This window comes from Bidens hawaiensis, unplaced genomic scaffold, assembly GCF_021521415.1.
Source record: "Bidens hawaiensis isolate Kalapana, Puna unplaced genomic scaffold, B.hawaiensis_p1.1 tig00013567_1, whole genome shotgun sequence".
NCBI classification, from domain to species: Eukaryota; Viridiplantae; Streptophyta; class Magnoliopsida; order Asterales; family Asteraceae; genus Bidens; species Bidens hawaiensis.
The window spans coordinates 157,764-169,131 of NW_027492151.1; the positions used below are offsets into that span (position 1 = coordinate 157,764).

An 11,368-nucleotide genomic window follows, 5' to 3' on the forward strand; every position below is an offset into this window, starting at 1 on the left:
GCCGGCGACGACAGCGAGGATTCCGGCAGCCCCTAGTCACTTTATAATGCATAAATAATTCAATTAACGTGTCATGACGGCCATAAATTTCGTTAACAAACTTTAATCGTCAATATTAATAGGTTAATTACGTTTTAATCAAAAAATCAATCCCGTAACATTCGTCGGAAATCCGGGTAAATCAAATTAATGCATTGGACGCATAAACGCTCCACTAACTAGTATAAAAGGAACCTAAGCTCCAATTACAACTCTCTCACTCCACCCTTTCCTCTCTAAATCACTCTATATTGGCCGTAATTTTTCACCAAAACTCCGGCTCTGGCAGGTCTCGTTTTCCAGCAAAACAACACGTTATCGGGTAATTAATTTATGCTTTTCATTAGTTCATATATGATAATCAAAACCCCTAACCTAATTTCTTCAAACATTGATCGGATTAAAAGAACTGAATCTAGGGTTTATGAATGGGGAAGATGATAACTGAAACTATTATATATATAAACTTGCTTCTGTTCCAATTGAAAATCTCAAGTTGGCCTAGTTGGTTAGGTTACACGTGCGTGGGCGTGAGGACCCGGGTCCGAACCCAGGTCAGGCCGTTTTCAAGCTTTTATTTATTTTTTTTAAACCATTTTCTAATTATAATTTTAATTAGTAAAAATCATTAAAAATCTTAATAAATCAAAAAAAATCTTTTTAAGTTAAAATGAATTAATAATAAATTAACTTTGTCAATTTATTTCAAAAACCACCCGTTTCATACTCGTTATGCTTGGACCCATTAATATAATATCATATTATTATTATTACTGCATTTCGTTAATATTAATAAAACACTAACGTAATCGTTTAACGGGTGTTTAACGAGTATAAAACACCCGTTTCATACTCGTTATGCTTGGACCCATTAATCGTTTAACGATCAAATCTCGTCAAAATTCGTATTTCATTGATATAACTAAATCCCCTATTAAATAATAAATTATTAGTGGAAATAATATTTAAATAATATTTTTTTTAATATTAGTTTCGTTTGACTTTTAAACCTTAGTCCGTTAGCTTTAAAAATCGTTAGTTTGTAACTCGTTAACTTTACTTAAATGTCATAGTTTTAACCGTTCAAGATAAAAATCGTAGCTCTCGTATTAGTGTTAAAATTGTAACTTAAATAGTAAACTTCGCTAAAACTCCGTTAAACTCAAATATAATATTTTATTGGAATTTTCCATAAAAAGCTAATAAAAATATATTAAAATCCCTTTAGCTAAAATTATTGTTTTCATCAATTCTGTTAGTTAGTCTTTAATATTTGTATTTATTTATAGTTCGAAAGTTCAAACGTTTCAGATTCTTTAAACGCATTTTCGATCGCTTCGGTTTCGTTATCGTGCTATCGGCTTTTATTACAAGTTTAGCTTCGCATTCGAGGTGAGTTTTTCACCACCCATTTTTTAATGTTTTATTGTTTTGGGGTAGCATATGTATCCATATTAAAATTCAAGTATTGATTTCTCCTATTACAAAACTACAATTCGTATATGGACTTGTGTGTTACCTGTATTACTTGCACGAATATTACTTGCACGTGGGGAAGCCTCATTAAGTATGATCATACGCCCCCTTTTTCACTCCGGTCAATTTGTATCGAGTGAAAAAGGGCCTCATTATCCAAGTACGTTGATTGTTACCAATTGGAAAGGACCCTTAGTTGCGCGATTACTCAAGTACGTTGGTTGTTACCAACTGGAAAGGCTTACTTGCTTGTTTATCACTTGTTCATGAGTTGTACGGTTTTTATGTATGTATTTAAAACTGTGGAAACTCACCAGCTATGTTCGTAGCTGACTTTATTTTATACATATGTTACAGGTGTAAAGATACGAGGAAGAAAGTTAGAAGACACATAGCATGTTTATAGGATATTCAAAGAAAACTTATCATTTTGTTTATTTATTTGTTACAACTTGTATTATTTGATAAACTTGTGTTACATGATGATTTAAATGAAATAATGTTATTATGGTCACCTAATAGTGTCACATGTGTTTGAGCAATCTGTACGTCACGCTCAGGCGTTTCCGCTTTAGCCGGGGTGTTACAGGAGTCGAACTTCACTTATCGAGCTCGAGCCGAGCTTCACTTATCGAACTCGAGCCTGCTCGCGAGCCTAAATGAGCCTGCCATTTATATAATTTTTAAAATATATATTGCATAATTATTAATTAATATATATAATGCTATGAAAAATAAATAAAATAACTAAATAATATATATATATATATATATATTACATAAAATTATAATAGAAAAAATCAAAAAAATATATAATTATATAAAAAGTAATTGATAAATAGTAAACAAGTCGTGCCCGAGCCAAGCTCGAGTTTTGAAAATAGAGCTCGAAACGAGTCAAGCTCAAGCTTTGTAAGTTAAACGAACCGAACTCAAACTCAACGCGGCTTGTTCACACCCTGCATGGCGCGTAGACAAAGGAGAGTCCGTGAGGATTGACACGTGACACCAAGGTTATAAATGAAAAGATCACAAAGTAAAGTAGGGTTTGTGACAAAACCCCTTGTAAAGGCCACACCCGCAGCACCACCAAATTCAAACCCACCCATGGAGCCGCCGGCAATCACAACGACGGAGATACCCGGCCGTGGACGAGCAATGGTCTCTCTCCGCCCACTAAAAGCCGGCGAAATCATCCTCCGCGACTCCCCAATCGTCCTCTACTCAGCCCTCCCATTCCACCCCACCCATCACCAAACCAACACTTACTGCTCTCACTGCTTCACCACCACAAACCACCACCTGCACTTCACAATTCTGCTCATTAACCTGCCAATCCACCGCCTCCACCACCTCCCACACCCCCTGGGTTTGCCAAACCCTAACTCGGATCCTCCAATTCTTCTCCAATCAATCTCACCCGCTCGATCTCCAAACCCAGACCCGGTTTATCGTTTCGGCTTATAACCTCGCTGTGTTATCCCCATTGAAGTTCCAGACTCTTTTGTCCATTCACGGATCGGTTTCGGACTCCGATTCAGACTCCGATTCTTCGCCTAGTTTTATTCATTCGCTTGTTTCGTCCGTGTGCCCACCGTTGCCCGTTGAGGCAGGGTTTAGTTTGGAGTTAACTAAGGCTTTACTGATTAAAGATAAGCTGAATTCGTTCGGATTGATGGAGCCGTTTTCGGAGAAGAACGCCGAGCGGTCGCTTAGAGCGGGCGGGGTTTATCCGGTGGCGTCGTTGTTTAATCATGATTGTCTTCCTAATGCTTGTAGGTTTGACTATCTTGATGCGGATAATTGTGATAGACAGATTGTCGGCTGACAATACCGAGATCACGATTAGGATGATTCACGATGTCCCGCAAGGGAGGGAGATTTGTTTGAGTTATTTCCCGGTTAATTTGAAGTATGTCGAGAGGCAAAAGCGGCTTAGTGAGGATTATGGTTTTGTTTGTGATTGTGATCGGTGTAAAGTGGAGGCGGGGTGGTCCGAGAGTGACGAAGAGGGGTTGGCTATGGACGATGGTGACGGTGATGACATTAATGAGGATGGGAATGAAGAGGCTGCGATGGATGAGGACGTTGACGAACGAATGGAAGGCGAAGATGACTTTCCACACGCGTATTTCTTTTTGAATTACATGTGTCATCGGACGAATTGTGGGGGCACGCTGGCTCCCCTGCCTCCGTCTGGTGCGGAAGCGAGTGGTGTGATGGAATGTAATGTTTGTGGGAATTTGAAGAGTGTTGATGTTGATCAGGTATGATGTGTGTTTGTGAGTTAATTTCAGGCTGATGACTGTTGCTTGTATAACTAATGGTGTTAGATTTTATGTATTACAAAATCATGGACAATGTTGTCAACATTTTGAATTTTTGATTAATGGAAAATTGACTTGAGGCCTCTGGCCTTGTTGTGTGATTTTGGGTGAAAGAGTTTTGTCATGTTTAAGATATATAATAAATAGTTTTTCTACCCGGCGCGTTGAGTCAGGGCAGCTGGCAAAACCCTAGCGTTTTGAAACATGGGTGATAGTAAAACCCGAGCGTTACGATGATGAGTTGACACGAATTCGGTCAGTATTGGCTACGTTCGTTACGATATAGACATTGGTAAAATTTGAGAGTCAAAAATTAATTCGTCAAATTAACATATAAGAAAACAAAATATTTAAGATGATGTTTATTTGGTTGGCAAACCTGAGCGGTGGTAAAATTGAGATGGTAACCTGACACAAATTCCGTCAGTTTCGATTACGTACGTTACGGTACCGGAACTAAAAGTTAAAAAAAATGTAAAAATTGAGGTGGACCAGCGACCTATTTGGGGGGGGGGGGGTCACTAAACTTGCGCATTCGTAAAACTCGAGCGTTGTCGGTTATGGGCTTTAAATAAGGATGCGAGTCTGCGCGAACTCGGTCGGTTTCTTCCAGTTTGTTATGGTACCGGAACTAAAACAAAAAAATAATTGACGTTCGGTCGGTTTCCATTACGTTTATTATGGTAACTGAACTCTAAAAGAACAAAGTTCATCATCAATACGTTGCCGCCAAATAACCCAATAGGCCACACGTGACAGTGACATCGAAGTTTTTATTTACATTATGGTAATAATTCTATTAAAACTAAGAGCATTCTCATCCAACCCCTCATTTTTTGTGAGGGGCGTTTTTATAATTTAGATAGTGATTCAGGGTGTTGTGAGAGAAGAGTTTTTATATTTTAGAAAAAGTAGTAATTTTTCTGTATATTTGAAAAGTTACTGTTTATCCCCTATAATTTTTTAATATATTTTAAAAGTGGTTGTGAGTGAAGGAAAGAGAAAAGGTAATGATAAAATGTATAAAAAGTATTATTTAATTAAAATGAAGAGAGAAAATAAAATAAGTTTTAGTGTAATTTTTTATTTAAAGATAGAGGGTATGATAAGAATGCTGTAAGTTTACAAGACTGCTCTCAATCCCATTAGGAAATTTAAAATTGGTTATCACTCTCTCACCACCATTTTAACGTCCAAACATATGGAGAGTCAAATTTTTAAGTGTTTATCTAAGACACATGGTGACCATTGGGTAGTTAAATCTTTTAAATAAAACTTATTACCTAAAAGTTTATCTTTATTTAATTTAAAATTATAAAAAAATTATCAAATTTAAAAAAAATATATTTAAAGAGTATAATATTGTCATGCTTCTATATCTAATTTATATTTTTTTATATCTATTTCTAATTAGCTTTTGAACCCGTGTATACACGGGATTTGTTAAATAATAAAAATAAATAAGATACGTTTTTTTTAAATGAACAAAATTAAAATTAAGAAGAAAATAAAATATGTGCTGCAAATATTAAAGTCTACAATCTTAAATTTAGAAATTAGAATGAGATGAACCATTACAAGTTACAATAATATACAACATTTGTTAAAATTATTTTGACTCATTATCTATGGATAACTATAACGAATGAGATGAGATGTTAGAAAATTAGAAGAGAAATTATAACCCATTTGTCAAAATTGTTTTGATCCATGACCCATGGATATGTAGAACAAATAAGATGAGGAATTAGAAAAATATAAAGGGAATTATAACTCTTTTGCCAACATTATTTTGACCCATGATTCATGAACAGATAAGATAAATTAGATTAAATATTAGAAAGAAAATTATAACCCATTTAACAAAATGCCACATCATCCTCGTTATTTTCTTTTATTAGTAAGGTTAAATTAGATTATATTAGATTAGATTATATATGAATTTAAAATTTTATCTGAATCTTGGAGTTTTGATGATTATATATGAATGGTCAATACTATGGAATATTTTTGTTATGTGCAAAGCTAAATCAACTTACCATCATAGATATTAGATAACCTTCTAACCTTACAAAATACTGAAAAACAACCACTAGGCAATAAATAGGATGATGCTAATGATATTGATTTAATATAAAAAAAACATTTTTCTATAAATAAAGTATAGCATTGGCATGCTTTATATGACACTTACTCTTTATTTATAATCTCTTTAAAAATGTCTCATGGTAAAAATTCAACGAGTTACGATTCATCAAATTTTATGAATTTGATGATTGGGAAGCACAAGTTTATCAACAAAATCGACAACTTGATGACATCCTCATTGAGTTACTCATAAGCATGTCAAATGTGAATATAAGAAATCATCCTCCTAGAGTGAGAATGGGGCATTATGTCAAATGAGCGTTGAGTGTGCCACATATACACTCACTGACACGTCGTGCTTGTGTGGATCATCAGGGCATGAGCGTCCTGTCCGTGAATATGATAACAAGAGTTGAAACTAACCATATCGTTTTCCTTTTTACTTTCACTCGCATTCACACCACACCCTCTCCATAATGAGTACTAGAGGGCACATTTTGTGCATATGTGTCGTTTGTGTGGTGCCACCCACATTTACATTCACCCGGGTACGTCCCATTTCCTAATTAAGAATACAAATATAAGTAAATGTGACATTCGTGACAAAACCGGATACACCTTAGTACTTACAAACTCGAATAAGCGTTTAACCTCTTATTGCATAACAAGCAAACGAATAACCGAACGGGTCTGGTTATGACCGGGATATCCTGAGGGGCCATCTATAAGTCATATAGACATAAGTCATATATGTCTATTACAAGCCAAAATATTGATATTAAGGCCCTAGTATGATAGCAAACTAGTTAAACGAAAACATGCTCGTTTAACTACCCGCTATGAATTTAAACGCGAAAGATAGTTAAGAAACAAGCAATGTATCATCCGCTAAGCTGAAAAAGACTTACCAAACACTTACTTGAAATGTTTTAAGCGATCCGTGAAAATATTTTCGATTTTTACAAACAAATACTATGTTTTTATAAATTTACACAAAAATAGCCGAAAAACACTCGTTTTCGCATTATTTATTGTACCCGATATATTTTTCACGCCAACAACCGAACCCGAAATAAATTTGGACTTGGCTTTTCACATTCGGGCACGCAAAACAAGGCATGTGGGCCAAATAAGGCCCAAGGTGGGCCTTTTTGGACCTTCCGTACGCAAGGGGTGTCCCCCCCCCCTCTTAAGCTTTCTATTCTTTTTATATTATATAACAAGATATTTTAGCTCATGTTTCAACAAAACCTGGATAAATCTTCTGTTCTTCAGCTGACCTCAAGAATCCAAGGTAGTTTTATCAATTTCTTCCATTTAAACATGTTTTAATTAAGATTAATCTCATATAAACATAGTATAATTGCCAAAAATCACTTCTAACCATGAAAAAACCCTAAAAATGATCCAAAAACATGTTTTAATCATACAAATTATTAGGAACCTGGTTTGAATAGTTTATTGGCCATAAACACGGATTAGAGGGTTTAAACGAAGTTTTTATGGTTCAAAAGTTCGGTTTAGAACCCTAACCAAAACCCTAACTTTCATGGCTGATCTCTTGATGATACATGCTTGGTTTGTGATATAGGACCTGTAATTAGCTTATATAGAAGCACGAGAACCCGGAAATTGGATTAAGAGAGCAAAAACGGGTGAAAACCGCAAAGGTAATGCCGAAATGTTCGATTACGGGCTGTTTAGGTTAAGGTTGTGATGTGCATATTTTTTGGTCATAAAACTTTTCAGGGACATCAGCGACAATATAATTGAGTCCTTGTCCAAATTTGGTAATTTTTCGACCGTCCGAGAATATTTGGCGAATTTATTATCGATTTGGGGCATTTTTTTGGGAAAAATAGTTAAAATGCTTGAAAAATTATGAAATTTTGTGAGGAACTCAGATTTGATATATTATAATTACATATGAAATTTGGGATCATTTGGAAAACCAGAGGTATGTTTTGTGCATTTGCGTTTATCCGGATTTTCATAGTCGTTTTTGGCTCGAAAATGAAATTTGGCAAGATTGTTAGCTTATGGAATTTCTACAGGTTACTTTAGGAAGTGTTTTGTTCACTCAGGAATTTTGGTGGATTTTTCAGAAATCATTTGGTATAAACGGATGATTTTCAGGCTAATTATAGTACATAAAATGATTTTTTATAAATTTATAAACTAGTAAATAATTCCAGAAATATTTCTATAAAAATCTACATATTTTAATTGATAAGTTTCTAAATTTTCATGATCTAATGATTAACGGATAATTGATTATGCTAATTGGAAGATTAAACAAATTCAATTATGACGAAAACCGGCAAGTTCGTGATTAACGAACCTGTTGAGATATCAGAACATCAAAAACGATCCAGAAGCATATTTTCGGATTAATTATGTAAAGATGAACTTCATGTGAGAAATCCGAACAATTTGGGTAGATTGTGCGTGTTTTTCTTCAACTCAAACTGATAAACAGAAACGAGCCCCGTAGCAAATCTAGACCCCTAAATTGTGATATTTCTTTATAACTTAATCATTTTATCAACCAACACAGTTACCCAAGCTTACATCCCCATGATTGTTTTCCAAACGCGTAAACGAGCAACTTGGCTCAGTTGGTAAAACGGGGAAACTGAGCCAAGTTCGATTTTAAATATTAGACATTGAACAACATCACAATCTAAGCCTATTAACACTTTCTGGGTGTTACAGTCACACCCAGACTAGCTATACAGCCCAGCTTATTATAAAGATTATAATAATATTAAAATATTAATATTATTATAATATTAATTATAGGGACTAAGTAATAGCAAGGGAAACGAACCCCGAGCTGACCTTGCACTGAGTGCCTACAAAATCGTGAGTTTCATGACCCCTCTTTTCAAACTATTTACGAACTTTTTGGGGTGAAAAACATATTTATATACGTTATCTACCTTGAAACGATTCAGGATATGAATTGTCTGAATATTTACTTACAAAAAGTCCCTACAAACATAACGATTGATTACGTGTGAATGAATGGTGAATAGTATTCTTGAATGACAAATTAAGTGAATATGGTACGAATACCAAAACATAATGAAATTACACGTGAATACACGTTTATACAAATATGTTGTGTACTGTTAAACATAACGTGGTCTGTAACGCCATGGGTGAATAATGTGGTCTGTAAGGCCATGGGTGAATAACGTGGTCTGTAACGGGCATGGGTGAATAACGTGGTCTGTATGGCCATGGGTGAATAACGTGGCCAGTAACGGCCATGGGTGCATAACATGGTCTGTAACGGCCATGGGAATAACGTGGTCTGTGATGACCATGGGGCTATTGTGGGCAGAAGGGGGGCCACAATAGTACCAAACTAAAGTTGAGTATGGCCTATGAGCCAAGTTCTGCTGCAACTTAAGAAACTAAAGTTGAGTATGGCCTATGAGCCAAGTTCTGCTGCAACTTAACAAACTAAAGTTGAGTATGGCCTATGAGCCAAATTCGGCTGCAACTTAATAAACTAAAGTTGAGTATGGCCTATGAGCCAGGTTCTGCTGCAACTAAACAAACTAACTTGATTATGACGTGAATGTTAATAAAATAATGTGATTATGCATATTGTGGGCGGATGGGGAGCCACAGTGATTGATTAAATATGAAAAAAGAAAATGAAAACACGCAATACGAACAAACAGTCACGATTTCATCGCAAATTCGAACTCATATTATAAACTTACATGTGTGCATATGTACACACAAAGTTACGGCTGTACATATATATACAAACATAAATACATATTTTTACATATGCGCGTATAAACAAACTATGACCGTGTGGTACGCAGAACTAATTTCGTTAAAACTTATGAAACTCACAAACTATTCGTAGTTGACCGTTTTTAAACATGCTTTTCAGGTAATCATAAAGGTGGAATAGATTGCTTATGTGTTTCGTTTTCGGATTGTGAACGATGCTGTGAGCATGTGAGTTAGAAGTAAACTAGTTAAAGAGCGAGTTTAATTGTATCACCTAGTTTGTAAAAGATGTAGAACGATGTAATATATTGTAAATTAGTTAGTAATGTTTCTTTATGAACAATGTATTTGATACCAGTTGTATCTGTTACATTTCCGTTTTACGCTTTCGCAAATGGCTCAACGGGGTGTGACAGTAAATATGTGTAAAAAGTCTACTTAGTAGTTAGTACTTAGGGCGCGTTCGTTTCACGGACTTTTTTTAAAGGATTTGGAACTGGAATTGAATGTTTGAGAATCCCTATCATGTGTTTGGTTGGTTAATATGTATTGGAATTGGAATTTTCTTCATTCTTTTTTTTTTTGTGAAGAACGAGGGAAACGGCGGAAACGTTTTAGTATTTCACATTTTTCGTTTTTGATTTATATTTTGAGTTATGATTTTTTTATTAATTTTTTCGAATTTTTTTTGGAGGGGTATTTACTTTCCATAACAATCCTTATAAAATAGGTTGGATTTTAAAATTCCACGAAATGTGGGATTTGATGGGATTTAGTTTCCATTCCCATTCTTTCATTTAATGAAATGAACATATCAATTCATAGGATTTACAATCCTATTCCTTAGAATTCCTACCAAATATTTGAAACGAACAGGACCTAATTGCCCCATTCCAGCCTCCAGAATGTTTAGTCCTTAAAAAACATCAATGTCTAATATTACCACCTATGATGATTGATGATTCTCTTATAGATTTTATTTACTGATAATTATAATTACTAATGTTTCAAATGACAAGATGTAATTGTAGCAACCGTTCATATAGAAAATTCGTTAAAAAAAGACTTTTAATAAGAATTACAATACATAAACAAAGAAAACAGTAAACCTGTAAATAAGAAAAAAAAACTTTTCAATAAGAATTACAATACATGAATGCAACTTATAAATTTATAAACAGGCTCTAAATTCCAAATCCTTAAATAACACAGTTTTAGACTTAGTGTAGCCTAGAGATGAAAAAAACACCGAACACGGAACTGGGCTTTTTATACCTGGCTTTTACAATCCGAACCCGTACCTGATGCTATCCGTAGGGTACGAATAAGGTATAAATTTGATACGATCCAAACGAGTAGAAAGAGAAGAAGCTAGGGAAGAAGAGGAAATTTTCTATTCAATTGGATAAAACGTGAATTACAAACTGGAACGGAATATAACAACCAAACAAGACAAGTACACAATTGACCCTCTAACTATTGACTAATACCAAACTAGTCCTTATTCTTTTAGTACTCAATTATTACACATCAATACTCCCTCCTTAAGCACGACTTGACCTCAAGGAGTAAATCTGGGAACCTCAACTGCAAGTCATCCATAAATTCCCAAGTAGCATCATCCATATCTTTACCCTGCCATTTAACCAACCCACTTAGAGTAGCCCGATGACCACGCTGCA

General features: G+C 34.8%; 1 pseudogene; it reads left to right on the top strand.

The window, feature by feature from the left end:
• Positions 1 to 2,622: 2,622 nt before the first annotated feature.
• LOC143544453 (histone-lysine N-methyltransferase ASHR2 pseudogene) lies at positions 2,623 to 3,872 on the top strand (annotated as a pseudogene).
• The last annotated feature ends 7,496 nt before the right edge of the window (positions 3,873 to 11,368 follow it).